Source organism: Cryptomeria japonica, chromosome 4 (assembly GCF_030272615.1).
Source record: "Cryptomeria japonica chromosome 4, Sugi_1.0, whole genome shotgun sequence".
Classification (NCBI taxonomy): Eukaryota; Viridiplantae; Streptophyta; class Pinopsida; order Cupressales; family Cupressaceae; genus Cryptomeria; species Cryptomeria japonica.
This window is the reverse complement of record NC_081408.1, coordinates 599,873,314-599,893,549: the sequence shown is the minus strand read 5'-3', so window position 1 is coordinate 599,893,549 and position 20,236 is coordinate 599,873,314. Positions and strand designations below refer to the sequence as shown.

At 34.3% G+C, this 20,236-nt stretch overlaps 1 long non-coding RNA gene across 1 annotated transcript; it reads left to right on the top strand.

The window, feature by feature from the left end:
* Positions 1 to 11,190: 11,190 nt before the first annotated feature.
* LOC131874776 (uncharacterized) lies at positions 11,191 to 12,326 on the top strand. Its single transcript, XR_009372148.1, has 3 exons — positions 11,191 to 11,460; positions 11,583 to 11,631; positions 11,725 to 12,326. It is a non-coding gene; the product is annotated as an uncharacterized LOC131874776 (long non-coding RNA).
* The last annotated feature ends 7,910 nt before the right edge of the window (positions 12,327 to 20,236 follow it).

Here is a 20,236-nt window from a genome sequence, read left to right as displayed (position 1 = left end):
CTTAACCGGTTTTCCCACGTCAAAATCTCGGTGTTGTGTGTGTTCCAGTTATTGTGTTCATCTTTCCTCTTGCTATTCTTGATCAGATTTGAAGTTGTGCTTAATTTGTTTAATTCAGTGAAAACAAATTCACCCCCCCCCCCCCTCCCCCTCTCAGTTTTCCTTCTTTGTTGTTGCCAACAATGTCAATATGCTAGTACTACTTTTCAATAATTTCCTTAATCCTTGTATTGTTCCCAACTTATTGAGACTTTATTTAGTCCAAAATTTCTAGACACAAGTGCTACATGTAGGCATTTGCATGATGTGCTTGTATCTTGTGACAATTCATGATTCTATTATTTTAAGTATTTCACCCTCCTTTGCTATCTTTAACTCATGAAAGGTAACTATCATGGGCACATTTTGAATATTTCTTTGAAAAAACTTTCAAGCTTTAATAGAAAAACCAAAAATCTTCATTGTTGAAGTTTAAACTTCTTATCGGCATTCTTTATATGTGAAAACTATAAATCTTGTTTGTATAGTGGTATAAACTCAAACAAACTACACTAACCTCTTGGCTACAAGATAGAGGTGATTTTGATCTTTCTACTATTGTTGTTTCAAGCTCTTCATTTGTTTCTCATTTACTCCATTATTTTTTTACTTGGCGCTCTTAGTATCTTTGGAATCTAGGATTCAATGCTCTTATTGTTAAAAAATAGATTCTTCATATTTCTACTAATTGATAGCATCATTTCATGGTGAGCATGAGATTTTAATTTCTCTATGTCAGTCTCAATTAAGTGGTCTGAATTCTTCTTAATAATTTTGTGTGCATTGTGGGACATAAGACTATGAGTTCTATCCTAATGTCTTCTATCACACCACTATCAACACAGATACCCTGCCCATTTCTCATGTAGACAATAATTCTTCTAGCCTCCTTGTTGTTGCAACCCTAAGCTTAATTCACCATCACCACCACCCATCAACCATTTTGAGCCTATCCTTCCAATTGTAGAGGCTCCTTCATCTTTACCTATAAGCATTAGTACACATGGTTAGAAAGGATCAATTCCAATTGGTTGAGTATCTCAAGAATGGCTCACATATACTTCCACTAAGGAGTACATGTTCACATCTGATGTGTATGTTCCTTTATAGTCATCAATCTTCATAAGATTGTTGACACTCAACTCATCAAATACTCCAAATAATGTTGTATTTGTAAATCAATCCTTGTGTATTGCTACAAGTGAGTTTCTACGTAAATCTATAATGGTTATTCCTCCCTCAACTCATCACCCTTCTCCTTATGATATAGATTAGGAGGAAGATTGTATGATGGATGATGAGCCATATATTTGTACCTTTCTATATATATGTATGTGTGTGTTTGAATTTTTTTCATATAAATCTTGTAATCTTATTTGTTTGTATCTATTAATTCCACCTAGATTACCCATGTTCTCCTTGTATGTGTATGGATATAGGGAGAAAAATATTGTTCTTTTATTTGTTTCTACATTCCCCTATATGCTATATGTTGCAATTTTATTTTTTGTACTTTTGGGGATAATGTAAAGTGAGACATTTAGGTCTATTATATGTTGACCCAAACAGATTATTTGTTTTTAGTTATATAGTCCTTCTTTTGTACTCTTAGTTCAACAAGGCTTGGAGGATGATGGTAAGTGAAAAGCTTCCCCTAGGATCATAATATAATTTGCATCCTTTGTGTTTATGCAATTATTTTAAGGAGTCTCCTACTTGAAGCACTTCACGTATATGCTCCTTAAAGCATTTGATCTATATGGAGTTTGTTTTTTTAATGCTCCCTACAACACGTACTTCCTACAATGTTGATAGCATATAAAATACCTAGCATAACATAGTTTTCTATCTTGTGGGTCTTTGTATATCCTACCTCTTTTGGATACCTTTCATGGTCACCCTATAACCTATTTTGTAGTACCGATGATTCATGAATGTATCATTTGGTTCCTAGCATAACATAACTTGATATCCCTAGAACTATACTTAACATACCTTTCAAGACACATATCACTATAAAATACCTCTTTGTTTCATTTTCCAAACTCATCTTTCTCTTTCTCATTTTTTGTTTGCTTTGTGTTTATATATGTTTGTTTGTTATGTATTTTCTTTTGTACATTATGTGTTTATTCTTAATATTTATGACCTTGTTGGATTCCATAAATATCTTTAATATTCATTTGCTATGCAAGATTTTTCTTTCTAATCCATTTCCCTTGCAAGTTCTCAACTTGGGGGCATGTTCACCCTACCTATACAATTTGCATCTTCTAGAATATCCTCTTAGGTGTATATTATTTTTTTAGCATTTCTTGTGATTACTTTAGTGTGTATATGTTATATTAAATCATATGCCCGCTAAAGTGGGGGAGAAATGTAACATACAAAATTGCACACCCTTATAATTTCATGTTGTATTTTATGCTCATGTTGGTGTGATAATTTTTTATTTTAATATAAATATAATAGCACTGTTTTGTTATACTTTCTTAATCCTTGTATTGTTTGTAGCCTATTGAGCCTTGGTTTGTTTTTTAGTGTCCAAACACAAATAATACACATGGGCATCCTACTATAATTTGTGATTCTTTTGACCATTCTAAGAATTTCACTCTACAAAGTTTATCTCACGAATAGTAATCATCTTGAGAAAATTCTAAATGATTATCCTTCCCTTTGACTCCTCTTTGACCATGATTCATATGATTTTATTAATATTCTCACAAACTATTGCTTGAAAAATGAAGCTTTATCAACAAAACCATCTCCATTATCAATTTTTTAAGCACTTACTACATTCTTTGCTTGTGATGACAAAATATCACACTTACACACTCACATAGGTATGGTAGCAACTCAAGCCAATAGTATTGTCCCTCTTGACTACAAGTTAGAGCTATTTTTTTTCTTGTTCGTGGTATTGTTCCAATCTATTCATTGTTTTCTCCTTTACTCCATTAGTGTTTTCTAAGTTTTCTTAGTATCATTGGCATCTAGGATTCACTATGTTATTGCCATTATGTTCTCATATTTTAGCATATTGTTATAATTGTATTATTGTTGTATTTATCATTTTTATTTTTCAAAATTTATCAAAAACTAGGTTGTTAAAAGGGTTGAAAGACCAATACAAGGATTTGATAAGGCGAGTACCAATACAAGGATTTGATAAGGCGAGTCCCTAAACAACCATGAAATGTTTCTCTTTTATTTTCACGTGTTGCAAGTGTATGTTGGAAAAGGAGTTTTGACTTCTTAATACAATCAATGATATCTTTTTTAATGTTCATCTTGTTTTTAGTTTATTATTTCTCTCCAATACATGTAAACAATGGTACTATTTTACTATTTCAATTATTAGTTATTCCTCAATTTTCTCCTATTTTTTGTTGTTTGTAAGGGTGATGCTTTTTAAGACAGCGTAACGTTTTCATTTCTCCAACCATATGGGATGACAATGCATTGCATATAGTCCATGCAAAGTGATAGTTTATGAGGTAGAGAGATCCATATTTTTAATCTAAGTTCTTTATTTTTGTATTTTCTACTTTTACATTTAAATTATGATTTCTATTTATAAATGATCTATAATTATCAAAACAATTATATATTTGATTGTTTTAGTTCAACCTCATAATTTATTTTTTTGGTTTTTCAAAACTAGAATAGTTAAAAAGTTTAATTAGGATAATGTTAATAATTTCTTAGAGTCAAACTAAAACATTTGACTAGTTACCCCAAGTGTGGTGATTTTAAATCACCCTCAAGGAAATTTTATCTTTCTTTAGTAAAGTTGAATTTCCTTCATGCAATTAGGTTAAGCCTCCTCTCCATCATGCATATGAGGTTGGGTCTCCACTTCTTGTATCAAATTAGTAAATATAAGTTATGTGGAAACAATATGTGTAAGTTTTTATTCTCTCTCTCTCTCTCTCTCTCTCTCTCTCTCTCTCTCTCTCTCTCTCTCTCTCTCTCTCTCTCTCTCTCTCTCTCTCTCTCTCTCTCTCTCTCTCTCTCTCTCTCTCTCTCTCTCTCTCTCTCTCTCTCTCTCTCTCTCTCTCCCTCTCCCTCTCCCTCTCCCTCTCCTCTCTCTCTCTCTCTCTCTCTCTCACACACACACACACACCTTAGATACTAGAGATATTTAAGAAATAATAAAAGTATTTATGTTTTGCTCAACATTATGTGGGAGAGACAAACCATTACTCAATAAAAATTATAATGACTATAATGAAAACTATCAAATATAGCTACTCTTTTTATAGACTCAAGAGTGACAAATGGAAGAGAATAGTTGTGAGGTAAATAAAATCCATAGTGTACTTCAACATGATTTTGTGTCATTTTTGCAAATACTATATGGTTGTGGATGTGGAGTTTCTTGTGAAGGAATGCTCTATGAATGTTTTTAGCATTTAAGAAACATGTTGATGAATGACAAAACTACACTAAGGAGGAAACTAGGGTTACCAAGGCTTAAAATTTAGAAGAAGGTTAAGTGCCCCATATAATGTCAAATAATCCAAAATATATAGAAAGAGAAAAACTAAGCAAATGTAGGTGCCCATAGTAAATTGTGGTAAAAGGTTGGTAAAAGGACTATCGTATATGAAAATAGTTATTAAGGAATGACAAAGTAAGGAGAAAAATAATATTACATGTATAAGTTGCAAAGAATGAGGAAGAACCTATCCTATGTCAAATAATGTCAAACTAGCAAAAATACCCATTCCAGAACAAGGGTGTGGTGTATAGGATGAGATGAAGCATTACAAAGAAATGCAGTTTATTGGAAGATTCCATTCTCTTTGACCCTCTTTCCCGAATTGAGTAAATAGACTATATAGATTTGGTGACCCTTCTTGGTGTTAAGAAAGGTGTCTTGTTCATCTTGCATAAAAATAATGTTAATAATATAAAAATAAATATTTAACTGTGGTGTATCAAGCAATGTATGCATCACATGGTGTAGGCATTATTTGAGACACTTGCATGTAATATGATACATTAGTTAAATTTTTAATGTGGATGTTGGATTCGGATAAATATTTATGGGAAAACTTACAACCAAATGTTTAATTTTCCAATCATTGTTTAGTAAGCTTGTGCTTTTGAGGCACATGATTATTGTAGTAACACTTAGCAGTTTTATGCAAGCTTGTTCTATAAAAGAAAGTAGTTGAGTAGTTGTTGAGATTGACTTGTTGAAACTATGTCTTGTTAGTTAGAGGTTAGACTAACCATTTTTTGTAGGTTGCATATATGATTATAAGAAGCTTGGACTGGGATGTGTGGTTACATGGCTCTCAAAGGCCTTACATGGAGCACTACAAATGTATTATAATATTGATCTTGAGATAATAAATGTTTTTTGGATGCTTTAGGAGGCTACATTTTTCCATTGAAATGGTTTTCCTAGGGTACATTTGTTGGTATCTTCTGGTATGCTTTGTTATCTTTTTTGCATTATAGATTATAAATACTTGTTGCTTTTGTTTCTCTCATAAAGATTATGTGGAAATGATATGTTTCGTCGCAATTTCATTTCACTTGGAAGCCATTGTTACTTTTTACCCTTGTCCTTAAGCATTTTTCCTTGTAATTTGTGACTTGCTAACTAATGGGAACACAATTTTAGAGAGAAGTCCCTACTTTTAGGTTGTAGATTCTTTGTATAAATGGATCAAAGCAATGGTATTTCAAAAGGAAATGGTCTAGAAATAAGTCAAGATATATATGAGCAACCATTAGACTAAAAATTATGCTCACAACCCAATAATTATATGGGAGATCTACTTGGTAGAAGGAAGCTATTCCTCAACACCAACTAATAGGTGTCTCTTAAGATTCAAGCATCAATAACCCAAAGGAATGGAAGAAATATAGTAAGGTGCGCATGAGGCACAAATGAATGTGTGAAAGGATTAATAATCTTGGAAGATAAAGAGAAGTTTAGGAATTGAATGTAGTAGAGGAGATATATGATATTCAAGAAATATCTTTACATGAGGGAGAAATGAAGGTAAAAAGGGAAAAAATGAATCGGAAGGCTATATTGAAGCTATTAGAGCTATCATATGCAAATTCAAAAGAATGCCCAAACAATACAAAGAATATATATCCATTCACCTTAAAAAAAGATATCACTTTAGAGGTTAAGAATAATAGCAATTATAAGGTGGAAGGAGTTACATCTCCAAAGAAACAAAATGAATTGATAACAATAATAACCAAAAAGTTAAATCTTAAAGATATGTCTCTCAAAAGATGGTGTTCTTGCACTTGAAACAAAAAAAACTAGTCTCCTCCCAAGATGATATTTTGCCTCTTGTTGTTGGTTTGGCCTCCTCAGACCCTATGGATCTATCTCTATATCTTATTGTTGGTGTGACCCCCTCATAAGATGATATTTTGCTTCTTGTTGTTGGTTTGTCCTCCTCAGACCCTATGGATCTATCTCTACCTCTTGTTGTTGGTGTGACCCCATCTGGCCCCATGGACCCTTCTCTACTTGTTGCTCTTGTTCTGCTCCAGCCTTTGGTGGTTGACATTTCGCCTTGTCATTGCTCCTTGTGCTAAGAATCTCACTATGGGGATTCCCCCTCGAGATCTCCCTTGTGATGGTGTTCCAAATGATAGTATTGCTTAGACTATTGTTCTTCGCGTAGGGGAGAACCTTCTTCCTCCTCCCAAACTCTTCCCCGAGTTGTGGATGTTTTTTCTCCCCACCCTTAATGTGCGTTACTAGTTGTTCTGCTAGTGTCTTGTAAGTGGTCTGTTTGGGCTTTTGATGTCAATGGCATGTTCTTGACCAATTGTTTGTGGCATTTTTTATTTGTCTTTGTATAGGGTCAACACCCTTGTTTTGTTGCTCTTAACCAAAAACAAAAAAAATTGTATAGAGGTAAAATAGAGTTGAGTTTTAGAGAGTACCTTTGATTGGAAAGAGAGCTATTGTTGGTAAATTTGTATATCTATTTTAGCACTTTTATTTGTTAAAATCTTGCATTTTGTTCTTGATATTTTCTATTGAGTTTTGATTTTTCAAGGGTAGCAACCACTATAGATTCCACCCTATGTTTTCTTTAAAAAAAATCAAATAAGATATAAATTATTTTCTCAAAATATATAACTATATACTATTATATTATAAGCTACTCTTTTTAATTAGAACAATAGCAAGAACGAGGGTGTTGACCCTTAACAATAGCCCATAGGCAGTAGAGGATAACGAACCAAGGGAGCAATCTCCAAAAAACAAGCACAGACAGGTGAAAGAAACCCTGTCAAACCAATGACCCAAAACCAACTCAAGGAGGGGTAGAGGCACCCAAGCCTTGACAAGGAGGGGTTTAGGCGAGGGGGAAGACTTCCCCTTCCGCCTGCGACAAACCACTATCCAGGTGATACTATCATTAGGACCATCAAGAGAGAGATCAATCGAGAGGGACCCTGTAGAGTTACAATTAGTAGTGTCAGTAGAGTGTTGTTGCAGAGTGAAAGGAGGTTGATGTTGTAGAGGAACAACATTCGGAGAAAAAATCGTAGGAGTATAGTGGGGTTGAATAGGGGCAATAGGAGTTGCATCCCCGAGGATGGAGGAAGTCACAACATTAGCAGCATCAGCAGTAGTAAGAGGCACCTCATCCTCCTGAATCTGAATCAGAAGCATAGATAGTCAAATGATAAGTTGTAGCGTCCTTCAAGTAACAACACCTCTATGACGCGAAATAGAGCAATCTGAAGCTAAGTGACCTGTAGAGAAGCATTTTCGACAGTGGAAGGGGATGCCCTCAAAATCCAACAGTTGTGCTCAAGGCCTATCCCCAACCATGAGAACCACATCCCCTGGCAGAGGCGAAGAAATGTCAATGTCAACTAAGATATGGGCAAAGGTGGAGTGGCCCATAGAAGATGCATCATCATCCACCTTCAAGAAACGGCCAATAGAGTTACCAATGGCCTCATAGCAAGAATGCTCCTAGAAATGGAGTGGAAGATTCAGAGGGCAAACCCAAACCTGACACACATTAGCGGTTTAGTAAGAGGGTTAAAGGAAGTTGTCTAACGCTTAACAGAAAGGGAGTGAACTCCCCAAGCCCACAACTTGCCCAAAACCAAATCCCTATCAGTTAAAGAAGTAAAAGAAGCAATGAAAAATCCTTTAGCACAAGGAAAGAGCTCAATATTATGAGCAAACAAAGGCTTCCAGGAGTCACTCACCCAACGATGGAGATCCGGTAACAAAGGCCAAAACCCAGAGAATCTGCACACTAGAGCACAACATTGGTAGAACCCAATGTTATCCACAGAATCCTGTCAACAAACCACCACAGGGGAGAATTTGGCACAAGGGAGAGAACAAACCCCCTTGGGGGGATGAGCAACAAATTTGGCCACACGAGCAAATTTGTGCTTACTAGAAAAGGGAGGTCCGGGTGGGACTTTAGCACCCATATTAGGGTTGCCATCATTAACATCATCACCAGAAGGAAGAGCAACACTTTCCACAACAACCCCTCTGGAAGGGAATCCACGAGGGGTGGATCACCCATCAGCCAGGCAGAAGCACCAACGGTAGGGGCATCCACATGGAGGGGAGGAGGACAACCATCAACCGCAGAGGGTAAGGCCGCAAAAGCCAAGATGTAAGGAGCATCAAGAGGATTGTCCATGCAGGGAGTTGCACACAAACTAGGGTGGGCAGGGGCTCCGTTCAAACTACCACAAGCGAAAGTGCCATCATTCAAACTACCATGAGCAGGAGCGAGAGCTGCCAAATTTAAACTAGAGAAATTAATGAATCGATTGTTATAAGGTATTGTTAACTATTATAAGGTATTTTATTAGGCTAATATGTACTACATAGTTTTTAATACAACATTCCACAATCTAAATTATAATATTTTTAAATATATTTGAATTCTATCAATACCTACTACTTATATCTATGTTTTGATTCTAACCCTTTTTATATAGAAATGTAATATAGAGAGCTTATCAATATTTTTATAAATATGAGACGAGTATATGTGAATTCATAAAATCTAATAAATGTGAATTAACCATTTAACTAAGTCATTAGAATCTATTTGTCTACACTATAAAATGGCATATCTAGATCCTCTATACTTTCTCCTTGAATATTGTAGAAATTGATTTACTATAGATTATTTTCAATTAAATCCCTTAACATCAATCAAAAAGACTTGCAAGGTGTTTAGGATTACATACAAGGCATGTCAAAAAGACATTTTCTTTCTCCCTTGAAGGTAATCCCTCATGAAGATCCAAGTCTAAGAGTGAATGCAATGGCAGTGATTGTGTAGATGTGCATAAGGTTTTAGTTGGTGAGCAATAATTGAAGTTGGATCTTTAGTTGGTTTAGGGCACATGGTACAAAATTGGGGTTGTTTGTACATGCAAAAAAGTTGTAGGTAAAGAATTAGAGAGAGATCATCTTGAGTTTAAGGTAGTTCCAGAGGAAGGGTTGCTCTTCTCTTTTATTAAAGCTCAAAATTGATCAAAAAGTGACTCAAGATGGATACTAAAAGCAACAAAGAGGATTCCACTATTAATTTGAGATTAAGAAGTTCAAGAAATTCAAAATTATTCAAATATGGCCCTAATATACAAACTCAACAATCTATGCCCTCGCCTACCTAAGTTATGTTAATGGATAATTAATTCTTGGAACCCCTTTTTCTATTAAACCCATTGTTATTTATCCTTGTGCCCAAGGCTTCTTCATTATAGTCTATGAATATTTTCGCAAAGGGTATATAGGCTTAAGAGATTAATTTCTTTCTATAAAACCTTGGTTCTTGAGTTTTAATACTTTAATGGGAATTATCAAGATTGTTCTAGTCTCTATTTGAATGCCTAATCCACCCTTGCACTTCTTGTTTCCCTCTTCCTTAGTATTGCCAACTCTTTAGGTAATAAAATTTCCATTTCTCCTTACATCCTTAGGTGCTCCCTCTCTAACTATGCATGTATTTTGGGGAGACCATTTGGAAGTAGCATCTTGCTTATGAGAAGTTGGTTTTGTTGTGTTGGAACTATTTGGGCTTCAACACTTATCAAGAGTATGACCAGAGAATACATGTAAAGTTGGTAGGGCATCCTAGTGGCTCAATGTAAAGTTAGTAGTTAAATGCACCTTGGAGTTTGTTATGCTAAACATCAAGCCAACTTCATTGGTTGGGACCTTAGTGGCTCAAGAGGAGGACTCAAATTCAACTATTGCTATTGCAACAAGAGACCAAAACAAGTTCGCAAAGGTAATTGAGGTTGTTTGTATGCCTCCTCACGTATAGGTCTTGAACGAGATGCCTTCATATGGAATCATGTCTTGAGTTTATTTAGGAGGCAAAATCGTTGAAGCCTATGGACACAACTTTAAGGAGAAATAAAGTGGTTTTTATTGACATACTATGGAAAGATGTGTTGAACTATTAGCAATTTATTCAACTAATGATGTTGAATCCGTTAATTTATTACAAATTGAACCAACTTGATCCTCTTTTTAAATGAGAATTTCCCCTTTGATGAGGATATTGAGAGGGATAAAGATGTGGACTTGGAGACTGTACCTCTAAAAAAAGAGGTTGGACTATAATAACCAATATAAAAGCTAAATAAAATAAAAAGGCATCTCCCATGATGATTATAGCATCTCTTTAGAATGATTATAATATCTCATGTAAAAAAAGAGCTGAACAAAAAATGATGTTGCTTGATCTATTTTTCTAATAGAAGGGACCCCAATAAAACCCCAACAAAATAATTTAAATAAATTATTATTTATTTTAATTAAATACTTTTTTAAATGAAAAGATAAGTACTCCATATTGAATTTTTAACTTCAATAAAGTTGTCTTTCAAGAACCAAAACTACTCGTCACTATTTTTTAAAAGCCCTAATTTTAAACTGAAAATCATATAATTTTAAACTAATAAAAACAAAGAGATAAATCAGATCTTTCAAAACAGAACACATCACGCGGGACCTAATAGTTTTTTCAGCTTTATAAGATGCTCTCATATGATGCTATTTTCTAGACGGCTTTTGACATTATGTCGTTGGATCTGACCAGAGGGATTGTAATTATGAAAGTGACAGCATAATGGAGGTGTTATCTCATGATGGAATCCTTTACTTTCTTATAAGAAGCCTGTCAAAGCTCCAATGTTATCATCGTCTGGTACGTCAAAAGAATACGATGGATGCAAAACCAACTCTCTGTGCAAGAATAAATTGTTGAATCTGAGTCTGTTTTCTTCAAATCTGAACTCCGAGAAGAGAGAAGAGGGGACACTTTGGTTAAGATGGCAGGCGATATATCAATATCTTGGGTTGAGGATGGCCCTAATTTGGTCAAGATAGTAGAGGACATTCACAGATCTGCAGATAAGGTATGCTAAGCTCTTTTCAAGTATTTAAGCATTTATTTGATCCCACTTTTTCTCAGTTTTGCTGTGATATTTTTATAATCAAAAGGACTGGATTGAGGAGAATGTCATTGAATTGTGCACAGTTGGGAAGATCCATTGGGTATTGAAGCTCTCATTTTTCGAAATTTTGAGGTATGTGAATGATTTCTGAATTGTTTATTATGATTTTTTTGGCGGGTTATATCACAAAACTCATAATTTGATTGTGTTTTTTTCTATTGTCAGGGGTCATTTTTGGAAAAAATGAAACATGAAGTCAATTGGTGGAAAGAACAATACATTGAAGATTTTGTTGTAGTAGACAAGATTCATAGATGTATTTTTCACATCCTTTCCACGATGATTAATGAACATCGGATGAACTTTTTTTTGGAGTGGGGATTCTTGGCATTTCTTGATTCACAAGAGCTGGAATTTGGAGATTCCTTTCCTTCTACCATCATGAATGCCATCTACTCTGCTTCAATTCACATTGCCATCTTTTCAAAAAGATTGTGATAAAGAGATTCTACCATCATGAATGTCATTTGTTCTGCATCAGTTCTCATCGCCATCTTATTAACGAGAAGTATCTCTTTCTACTAAATTTGTGATCTTCTCAAAAAATACCATGTAATTTTGGTTGTCATATGCTATGTTTTAGTTGAAATAATCAACTTCTCAAGTATAACGTCTAGCCTGCTTCTAATTCTGCATCAATTCAAATTGTCATCTACTCAAAAGAATGTCAACTGCTATGCTTCAGCTCTAAAGTTATGTGGATGACTCCTCATGCTGAAGGGTCCACCTTTTGTCTTAAAAATTTAAGATTACTAGTCATTGTTTTATGACGTTGAAGGTATAATACAAGCGTGTGATATATAAATAATAAGGCAGAAAATCCACAAGCCTGAGGAGTGGAAAGAAGCCCTCCCAGCTTCTTTCAATCTACCAAACCAGGAAGCATAATAATTAACACTTTTTGTATGTGTTTTGTATGGATCGTTTATTATATTTTAAAAAATTTTGTTGAGCTTTTTTCTTTTCAAAATCGATTCTCTCTATGGTGATGACTACTATTTTCAGTGATCAACTCTATGCAATTTAAATTTAGTAGAAAGTAGAAAAATACAGTCTTTTAGCTGTTACAGAAAATCTTATTGGATTTGATAAATATAAGCTTTTCGAAATAATTATGTTTTTCCTTCTTTCAGTTTAATGATGAATCACAGTATGATCTCAACCCTTAATACAAACAAAATAAGCATCATTATTTTCAGAGCTTATTATTTTCATCCTCATAGACTGAATTTAAATATTCAGAGAACTTGTGAAAAGTTTGAAAAGTTTGTGTTTTGATGTTTAGAGGTTCATTATTCGGAATGAATACTATCACGAGGTCATGTGCATGAGATAGTCTAAAACTTTTTGAAATATCTTTTAAAAATCTTGATACACTTACCAATATAGCTTGTAGGTCTTGAGTTTGAGTCACTTGTTGTGGTTGTAATTCTGAAGAAAATAGTTATGTAATAATGCATATATATCTCTTTTTGAGTAGCTTCCTAATGCCATGACAGCTGATCAATTAAAGATAATTGATAAAGGGAACAAAGAAAATTGCCAAAGTACACATAATATTAGGACAGAAGAAGAAAAAGTGGAACATACAGGTGATTCCCCCTATGAGCATCCTTTTGGTTTAGGTGCCTTTACACAATGGCTAGACAAGATATTCCAGTTTCGCCAACATGGACATGTTTTTAGTTTAGATACTTGGTCAGAGGGACATCGCACAAATCATGAGGTTTCTTCCAACATGAAAATCCTTTAAGTTTATGTCCGTCCTCCTAGGTACATAGTTGCAAAACATGAGAATGAAACCAACTTTTAAACCCTGCTCCAAACATAAAGCTATCATTTCAAAGAACCTCAAACATGACTCAATGGTAGACAAAGCTAACAAACAAAGCATGACTTTGCAAATACGTGGTCACATGTTCCCACTTTGAAATATAACTTAATAATAAATGAGAAAAATAAAAATAAATTATAATTAAAAATTAATGAATGGTCAAAAGGCATGAAATGATAAGTTGTGACTCTCCCAAAATATAAGGTATAAAAGGAAGGAGAGAACTCATTTGAAGAGGGAATTTGGAAAATGAGAAGTGCAGATCTAATTTAATTAATTTTGCCATTTTTTTCAAATAAATTGGATTGAGGATTAAGAAGACATACCTTTTCATAAATAGATCAAGTAGGGGACATAAAATATAATTTTACACCTTATGTGTATTTGTATGTATGACTCATGTCTTATGTATTTAAGTGTATGCTTGATGTATGGGGTTTGTGCATAGAGTGTTTACTTTGTATATGTTTCATATGCATGCTTTATGCTTCAGATCTTACGTGTATTTGTGAATATTGCTACAAGCATTACTTATGTTTATGCTTCAAGACTTGCATGTATATTTCAAGCCTTGCATGTATTTAGATGACTTCATGTGTATTACTTCATGTCTTACATACTCTTATGCCTCATACATCATTCCTTGCATGTATTCATGTGTATTACTTGTATTCAGACTTCGTGCCTCATTACCTTACGTGTATTGTGTATACATTTCATGTATGCTTCGTATCTTCACATATACATATGTATACTTTGTTTTTATTTTTATTTTTTTGGAAAAATGATTCAGTTTGAGAAACTTGTCAATTGCTTGAGGACAAGCAATTTCGGGAAGGAAGGACTGTCATGTCCCCTCCTTGATTGATATATATGAAACAATTATTATTTATTGATTAATATAATATAATATAATATTTATCAACAAATGATAATTTGAAATTATTAAATATTTACTTTTTTAGTTATATTTATTTATCGATAATAATATTCTTGAAGTATTTAAATTAATATTATATTACATAAATTATAAGCAAATTATTAAATTATATACAGCGTATTGAAAACCCAGAATGCAGCATATACATGTTGAAGACTCAGAATATATATACAACAAACTATACAGAAAATATACGTTTATAACTTTATGTTAATACATATACAACAAGCCATTTCATATTGGAAGTCGTTTTGAACACTCCATGATCATTGCTTGAGGACAAGCAACCTTGGGTGGGGCAGACTGTAATGTCCCCACTTTGAAATGGAATTTAATAATAAATAATAATAATAAAATTAAAATATTAAAAATTAAATTATAATATAAAGAATATAATTAAATATAATTAATTAAAATATAATTAAGTTCATGAATGGTTAAAAGACATGGAAGGAAAAGTTGTGACTCCCTCAACAATAAGATATAAAAAGGAGAAGAGAACCTCATTTGAGAGGGGGATAAGTTGGAAATCAGAAGTGCAGATCTGATTTAAATAAGAAGTGCAGGTCTGATTGTGAAAGGTTGTGTCCCTTTCAAAGGGCAGAAATAATGAAGAGTTGCACACTTTCAAAGGGTGTGTCTCTTGCCAAAGGGCATACATGATGAAGAGGTATGACCTCTCCCTCACATTGAGAGATATAAAGAAAAAGGAATCAAAGCATCTAGAACAGCACCATGGATCAGATCAGATCAGAACTGTTATTAAGTTACAGGCAGTAACATCCTTGTTCTTGGTGGTATGCATGGGATGTGTTTATTAAGTATGCTTAATATATGAAGCCCAATAATGTTTTTATGCAGAACTGATAGTAATATTAATATGGACTGCAATATATATGACAGTCATACGTAATTTCATATATATATTCATAATACATAAGGAATATTTATACTTATAGTCTAAATAATGTTATTACTGTCAGTGTTTAAGAAGATGGGAATGAGATGTTCCAAAGAGGGGCAATCTAAATCCAAGCAATAGGTTAAGTCCCAAGATAGGGTGGGGATCAGCGACCCATAATCCTTGAGGGTATAGACCCAAGATAAGTAAGGGCTTGGATCTGTAAACTTTGAGGGAACCTATTGTAGTTGGTCTCTAAGTGCTTATTAACATACATAAACCCTTCTCCCTTAAAACTGAAGTAGTAGCAAGGTTTGATATCTATATTAAGAACTATGAATAATGAAATTAATCATCTAATGAGGAAAATAGATAAACACTTGATAATAACTAATTGAAGAATATCAATCAATTTTAGTATATTGAAATTGATCTATTAAGGGACATTACACATATCTCAAAGTGAATTATGTTTTTATTATAGTGATGTTTATATATTGATCTTTCTATCTATCTTCTTCTATATATTTTGAATCCACTTAATGGCATAACCTGAAAAAATGATTACTATAGCCTAACTTGCTCTGATGCAAAGTATAAAGTAAATAAAGTGAGAACCATAAAAACATAGATTTTACACATTTCTAAAGATATACATGGGAAAAGTGGAAAACCCTTTCACACTTACCAAAAAGGTGTATTAAATAATAGACTAAACTCGGGGGCACTTCTCTCCATACTTACACATGGCCAATAATACCTCTTCTACATAGTGATATAGTTCACTATACTCTTGAATGAGAGAGAACCTCCTTAAATATAGGAGAAGATGGCAAAATACTTGAAGGGGTATTAGTCATGCCTATTCAACAACCACCATTCATAAATAATTAATAATATAATAGTTATTAGACTATAATTATTTTAAATGGGATATACTTAATAGAGCATATAATATATAAGGTTTTATAACCTTATATTAGAACAATATATAAATGTTCTAACAGTAATAATATTACTCCAATTATGTAATATCTCTCAAAAATTTCTAGCTCTTCAATCACACAATTCTTGAGTTGATTCAGATTTTGGTCAGTACAAATTGGCACTCTCAAATATCAATATTTATATTTTAAAAGTTCAGATCTCTAATAATATTTTCAGAAATCCCGATCAAACCAAAGAAATTAGGTATTCTCTATATTGGCAGATTTCTAATTCAAGGACACAATTTTAGTACAAGCATCTTTAAAATTTTAAAATCAATATTTTCACAACCATATAAAGATAAGCCCCAAATTGTTAAAAAGGGGAACAACCATTTTGGTAATATGTTCCAAATATAGATGAATCTAAACAAGCATTGTGTTGTGCGTTGCACACCCATCCCCTTCCTTGACGAGGCCCATGCCTGTTGCCGCCTAACCACGAGTGTGTGTGTGTGTGTGTGTGTGTGTGTGTGTGTGTGTGTGTGTGTGTGTGTGTGTGTGTGTGAGAGAGAGAGAGAGAGAGAGAGAGAGATGGGCCTAAACAAGCAGGTAAGAGTGAAAACTATGGACATTGCCTTCATACCCTTGGGCAAAATCCTGAAGTAGCCACCAAAACTCTTAGTCCATCAAAAGAAAGGTTAAGATATCTGAATTGCAAGTCTTTAATCTCGCCTTCTAAATACCCCCCTACATTGTTTCTAAAAGCCGAAACCAAAAAATAAGAACCTGGGCATTCATTTAAAAAAAAGCAAAAATGAAATCGCTCTTCTATTATCGGGCCTCACAAAACCCCAAAACCCATTGAGCAAAGAGCATAAGCTTAAAATGCAGTCATGAGGAGTCGAAAGTATTAAGTTTGAAGCTTTTTTTTATCGCCTTTTGACCCCGAGCTCTTCCAATGCCGAGAAAAACCCAAAAAGAGCCCCACGAACTTCATACAAAATCAAGCAGATGAAATCGAGCTCTCCCAATACCATGATAAATACCGAAGGTCAAAACATTCAGAGCAAGACAAAGTTTGTAAATCATACTATAAGTTGTTTTTCGTCCCTATTTTGGCCAAAAATAATCCCGAGTTGCATCCTAGGGCAAACAAGTGAAAATTGAAACGAAGGTTAAGAAGCCAATGTTATGCTTGTTTCGTCCCTATTAAAAATACCGACAAAAGGCCCGATATTACCTCAAGCATCAAAATATTTCAAAACCTTTGTTCAGTTATTTCTGCTTTGAAAGGGGAAAAGTGTATTTCACCTCCTTTATTTCATTGAACAAAATATCGAAGAGGTTAAGAATAATAAAAAAAAAAGTGCTTTTCACAATGCCTTCAAAATACCCGATAAAACTACCAAAATAGATTAAGATAGAGTCAGAGCAAATAAAATAAAGTTTTTATCACTCGCTTTCAAAAATACCGAAGTCTCATCCTAAGGTGCCAACACTGTGACAAGGAAGGGGGTTGCTTTAAAAAGTTCAAGTGATTTTTAAGAAAAAAAACCTCTCATGTCACCCCCACGAGTCTTGCATTTGCCAAAGAATTCTACAAGCTCATTAGTGAAATGATAAAAACAAAGGGGGGCCCATTAAATCAAATTCCTATGTCGTTAAAAAAAAGCACTTTGCTATTTTGGGCCTTTAAAATACCAAAGGAAATACCAAATAGGTATTCGACCAAGATGTAGGGGGTCGAAAAAGTAAGTTTGGGGGTTTATGTTGATGAAGCAAAATCATCTTTGTCATCACCTATTGAGAGCTCCCATATTAATACCGAAAAGGAGGCATGATGTTTTAAAATTCGAAGCCCAAAACCAAAGTGTATAAGGTTAGATGTTATCTTACACAGATATGACATAATTTTATACTGGGGTGTGTTTTATTTAATTGTGACTTCGCACATGATTTAGCTCCAATTACTTTAATTTTTCAAGGTGATTGATTCAAGTCGAACTTGCTTTTGTGGATCAATACCACTAGGAGTTAAGGGGGCAACCTAAAGTGGAGATTCGAGGTGTGATCATGATCAAGCCGAAGGATGATGATTGTGGAACAGTGCCAATGAAAAACGTGTTGCAGACCCACAGGAAAAGCATGAGGATAAGGACCTTCACCACCACCAATAGCAAGATTGAATGTTGGTGAACACAGCTCAAAATGCTATAGACATGCAGACTTCGAAGATGCGCAGCTGGAAATTCTTGAAAAATTAGTTTGATTGTAAAACAAAGGGGGCACAGGTTAGTTATTTCTTAGCTACCTGATTTGCAAAATTGATGTAAAATAGTTGTTGGTAGCTAAAGAAGTGGTTGGAAGAGGGTCGTTAGGAAGTTATGAGAATTACTAGGTATGGGCTAAAGTTGATAGGCTTCTAGAAGGCAGATCACAACCATTGGATGGTTTAAATCCTAGTCTTTCATTCAAAATGTAAAATCTATAAAAGGCAAATGCCTCTCTCATTGTAAATGGTTAAAAAATTAGATTTTTTAGGAGTTAGAACAATTAAGTAGCTAGCAGATTAGGAGTAGAAGTAGAATAGAATAGAGCTACTAGGTAGGAATTGTTGTAATGGCAGTTAGAACAAATGAAAAAAGCATTGAAGCATGGTGTTTTATCACGTGTCCTAATTTGTTTGCATGGTTTCTTTTCAGTTGGTTAATTATTGTTCAGTAATTTTAATGGTGAAGTGTGAGGATATCTAATTTGATTTCAAGTTCATACCATTGGGGGCTTGCTGATTGTAGGTCTCTGTGTATGGTTAGTCTAAACCTTATTATTGTTCTTTGTTCAACTATGGGTATTTGCCTCGGGCTACATTAGAATTGGGTGCCTGAAATGAAAATCCACAGTCTGAAAGTCTTTTATTTGCTAGGAGCTTGCACTATTCCTATGGGGTTGTGAGTATATATGTGGCTAACCAGGGACTAGTTTATTTGAAATTTGTCTACCCACAACATCAATTGTTACTATTAGCAATAGTTAATGCTAATTGTAGAGGGATTGAGGTCTCTTTGTTATGGGTTAGCGCCCTTGTTAACGCTGCTTTTTTTATCAAAAACATCAACTCTTACTATCATTGTCCTAAACCCTATTCTTTTTTCTTTTTATTTCCCTAGCTTGAGAATCAAGGCATCAACAGTTGCAAGCCAGCTTCTTGTATTCGTAAGTCCCCTCGTGTTTACGAGCAAAACACATCAAACCGCTGAGTTATACTGAGCAGTCAAGACCTAATAGTTGGAACCTTGAGGTTGTCCCCATTGATCATTTAGAACAACATTAAGGATTTCCTTATTCAAAAGAAAATAAGATACTTGACATTCTATTTTGTATTGACCGAAAGAGTAGCGGTACTTTTCCCACGTCAACAGAACTGGGACTAGAGGGAGGGCAACCTGTTACGATTTTACTACAAGTTGAGTCCATGCACCCCTTTTAAATGTTATATTTGAGATGTGTTAGATCTCTCCCATATTGAAAAAACAAAAAAATAGAAAACCAAAAACTCCAAAAAAAGTAAAAGATCTAAGAAATACCAAAAATTTATAAGTCAAGATGTGGGGTCAACCAATACATAGAGACAACCCTCAAGCTGATATTTCCCAATTTCATGAGAGATTGGGTGCACAGTTGTATCCCAGGCAACTGTTTGAATTTGCATCTGCAGGGCACTACAGAATCCACAACACAGTAGAACATGATGAGCTGAACTGCTTGACCTTTTTGTCAAGAGTCGAGCTAGCGTTGCAGGGAAAGATCTTTTTCTGGGATATCCCCAAGCTAGAGGTATTCATTCAGCATGATAGTCCCAACTCTCCGTCATGCTACGATAAGTTCACCTGACTCGGGAATTTGGTTGAGAATCAGTTTGGTCTCAATGAGGTGTGCTTGGAAAGCGTGTTGTCGCCTTGGTGGTGTAGAATTCATCATGTATTGTGTTCCTCATTTTGAGTTTACCTATTTGCTATGCTCGGAGGCAGTTAATCAAGTCAGATCTCAGTATGGACTGTCAGAATCACTAGAAG